Source organism: Pygoscelis adeliae, unplaced genomic scaffold (assembly GCF_000699105.1).
Source record: "Pygoscelis adeliae isolate BGI_AS28 unplaced genomic scaffold, ASM69910v1 Scaffold911, whole genome shotgun sequence".
In the NCBI taxonomy this organism is placed as follows: domain Eukaryota; kingdom Metazoa; phylum Chordata; class Aves; order Sphenisciformes; family Spheniscidae; genus Pygoscelis; species Pygoscelis adeliae.
In genome coordinates, this window is record NW_008824016.1 from 252,912 (window position 1) to 256,777 (window position 3,866).

The 3,866-nt window shown below is 36.1% G+C and overlaps 1 protein-coding gene across 1 annotated transcript in view; it reads left to right on the forward strand.

The window, feature by feature from the left end:
• Window positions 1-761: 761 nt before the first annotated feature.
• The window catches only part of NUDCD1 (NudC domain containing 1), a gene marked incomplete at its 3' end in the record, with an annotated part of 50,157 nt that continues 47,052 nt past the window's right edge, over window positions 762-3,866 (forward strand). The window contains exon 1 of the mRNA XM_009327155.1: window positions 762-809. The remainder of the gene's footprint in view (window positions 810-3,866) is intronic.

Genomic DNA, 3,866 nt, shown 5'->3' on the forward strand with positions numbered 1-3,866 from the left:
GTCACTTACTCTGTTCTGCGTGCGTGTGTGTGTGTATATAGATAGGTATCAGTCCACTGGAGAGTGGAAAGCCTTTTTAAAATTAGTAACCTGAAATATAAACCAATCCGGGCCCTATACCTGTCTTCTAGGTATTTTGTTTGTCCGTATTTCAGCCTGCTCTTAGGCCATACAGCTGGCTCGCTCTCCTTGCTGGTTTTCTTCTGCTTACTTCAAGGCCGTTTCCTCACAGTACATTGATGTTCTGTACCTGAACTTTGTACTTCCTGGTGCCAGTGGTCTACATATGTGGTAGACTGAGAGCATCCTTCCATAACTTGACTTTTATGTTGCGCAGGAATAACGGGTTGAGTTGTAGAGACCATGGATGGTATATAGGCCGTGGCTTTTTAAAATTACTGCACGGGAGAAGAAATTAATTCTGTGTGAGAAGGCCAAGGACTGCTGGTTTCCAACACATTTTTGGGCAGATTAAAAGTCTCAGAAACATGATGAAGAACTTGGTAGTTTGTGGATTATTGAATTAGTATTTGTCACTGAGCGAAGAGTTTGATTTTATTTCCTTGAAGTGGGAGTGAGTAAAGTACAACAACTGAAAAAAAGGTCAAATGTTTAGGAACACTGTCAGCATGACTAATTTGTGATTTTATTCACAACTGTGTGCAAAAACGTTGTAGTAGAATCTGGAAGATTAATGTGCAAAGGCTGTTGAATTTTTTGTTTGTTTTCCAGGAAACTATTTCAGGAGTGCTTGGATTTGGAGTTCTGCCTGTATGGCATCCCAAATTTCATGGCAGTAAGATGAACATGTAGAGTTTACAGTACTTGGAATACGTGACAATAAATAGAAATAGGTACTCATTCTTAAGTAGAACTGAGTTACCTCAGTTGTACTTGAAGTATTTATGCAGCGTTACTACAAACTTGTATATTAAACATGAGAGTATTCATCTTCTTTGTCAATATTTTCATCTATGTTTTTATATTTATCAATTTTTATTAATTTCACTGCTAGCTATAAAATAAAATGACCAAAAAAACCTGACACGTGGAATTGATGCAGGCTTCTACTACTGGAGCAGGTGGATAGCAGCGCATGGTATTGCGGGGCAACTTGTGGTGGTTGTCATGCTCACGTGGACTACAATGAGCTTCATTTCCTGACCATCGTGTAAAACTTAATATTCAGTTCTAATTTGCCTTTAACTGTCAAACTGTGGTTGCCTGGAATTTGCTGTGGTCAGATGTGCAGCTGAAGCAGAAAGAAATTTTAAAGTTATCTATTTATTTATTTATTAGATCTGTGGTAGAGGGGAGTTTTTTAGTGAATTTCTTAAATACATGGTCACAGTGAAGAAGAATGGTGAAATTCTGATATCTTATGTTCCCTTTTAAATACTCTGATTTGCACATTCTTCTTTTATTTCTTCCTTACTCCTACCCATTCTGTCCTAGTTAATCTAAACTTTCACAGTTCTTTCTCTTTTTCTCATCTCTCATCCTGGTAACATGTTCTGACCAGTAACGAGTCCCACACTATTACGCCCTTAATTCCCAACTCTTCATCCTAAATTTTGTCTATTTTTCTCCTTATTTTTCTTAGTTTATTTCCATAACTTACTTTCAAATGCTTCCTTTGCATTGAGCTTTGTAATGCCTTTCTTTTAGATCACTGAACCTTTGGGAGGGAGGAAAGAGCGTCTCATTTACTGTCATCTCTTCTGCCCTGCCCTGATCTGATCTCAGCAGAGCCCAAAGCAGTGACTGTGGGGCAAATCCTTGTCTCCAAGAAGGAGCATGACTAAGATGCATGAGGTTTTTAAAGGAGCGAGAACCTTGCTCTTGACTTCCACTGGTCAGATGTAACTTGATTCCTTTTTTTTTTTCCCCCAGGAGCCTGGAATTTGTTCAAATGTGGTATCCCTCATGCCTTTCCTCTCTAGCTTGTCTATTTGGCAAGAACCATTACACATACGATATAGTGTATGCTTTTAGATATAAGAACATCTGAAAGGCATAGTAAACATTCACTCCAGCATGGAGCTCTTGTTGCAAGCCAGGAGAATATGCAGAGAATGTATTCTTTTGATCACGTGTATGGTTTTTTTATCACTTCTTGAAAAATGGTGTTAATAAATGACTGCCCTATTTGTAGCCTGTTTAGACTAGAAGGTCTGTACTTCAGTGAAAAGTAGTCATCCATTCACCGTACTTTAGCGAAAAGTAGTTGCCCATTAGTAATGATACATGGAAAACATGCATTTGTGTCTTTTTATGGAGCCAAAGGCACTGATATGTTTCAGACATTTATAGAGACTTCCATTTGAATTTTCCATTTCTATTCGAAAAATTAAATATAGAAAAAAGTCTTTAAAGTATGGGAACGACTAAGAAACTGTGAGCCACTGCTTTTTCAGACATTTACAACTGTAGTTCATAAATCTAGGTTTAGGTCTCAGGCACATGTGTATCTGTTCTTGGGTTGTACTTTAATTTCTTGAGAAAGAAAAAGATAACGTAGAGGCGAGTTCTGCCTTGTAACTAGTGTTAAAGAAAATGGTTCTTGCAGCTGGCACAAGTCAGCTTATAAATCAAGGCATTGCTATAGTGATGCTTTCACAAATGTCCTGCTAGTTTTTGGACCTTGTTCAATTTATTTATTCAATTTAGTGTGTGATGGATCCCATTTACTTTTCACACCTGTGTAAGTAATTTGATCAGGCAAAAATACTTCATTACATGGTATCTGTCAGCCTGTGCTTGTTTTCAGCAAGCTATGTGTTCATTAAACAGGAAATTTTTGTGTTTAGTCTATTAACATACTTACTGCAGTAGAATAAACAAGCCTTGTACTTTTACTCAATAGCAGCAATGAGATGCTGCTGCCATTAAGAATAAAAACTTATTTGTTAATATTAAAAGAAAAAGAATTAATGCACAGCTAGAAGGATCTTTGAATGCTGATACTAGAAAATAAATTAATGTAATCTCTTCCACTAGTAGATAAGTGTATATGAAATACTAAATTGCTTCCACTGGGTGGCATTGCAAAACAAAGTATGACATACAAGCATATAACATTCAATGCCCCAAAATAATATGTTGATATAATTATTTTACATATTTTCTGGTATTGTAAAGTTCTTTCAATGTATTCAGTAAAACATCTAAAAATGGGGGGGAGGAGGCGTTTCTCACCCTTTTTTCTCTACTTTTTTTTTTCCAGTTCTGCTTTATAGTGTTTGATGGCAGATATAAGACTTCACTATTCATTTAAAGTATAAGTCTCTTGATAGTGCTCATTATTCAGAGGAGTTTGTTTGTTTGTTTGTTTTTGCAGTGCAGAGTAATAATTATAATAAGATCCAGTTAGGTCAGGGACATCTTGCTCCTTCTGTTCATTCTTATGAGTTGCTTTGTATTTAGTGCTTTTGCTTTTAAGTAAAGGTGGTGTGAGTGAAAATCTTTGCTTAATTATCTTTGAAATATTTGAGTCAAATTACTTTTTTTACATGGAGCTGGAGATAAATACAATTTTAGAAAAGTGGCATAATTTTCTTTGTACTGGTCTGAAACATCACACCTGACTAGGGTTGTTGGGAAATAATACTGAAAGCTGAGATTTAATTTATACATTCTGTATATTTGCTCTCTTTTCTGTTGTGACAGAGTATGAATCAATGTTCCTGGGTTTTAGTAGTGCAGATCTATTTATCAGAAACTTGAAGGAGACCATGTATCATTCTGTTGAATATAGCTGTCATTAACTGCTGCTTGTTAATTGAACCCAAAAAGTTGAAGCTAGTGAATTAGTCTGGGACTCTTAAAAACAAACAAACAAACAAACAAAAAACCAACACCCCCCC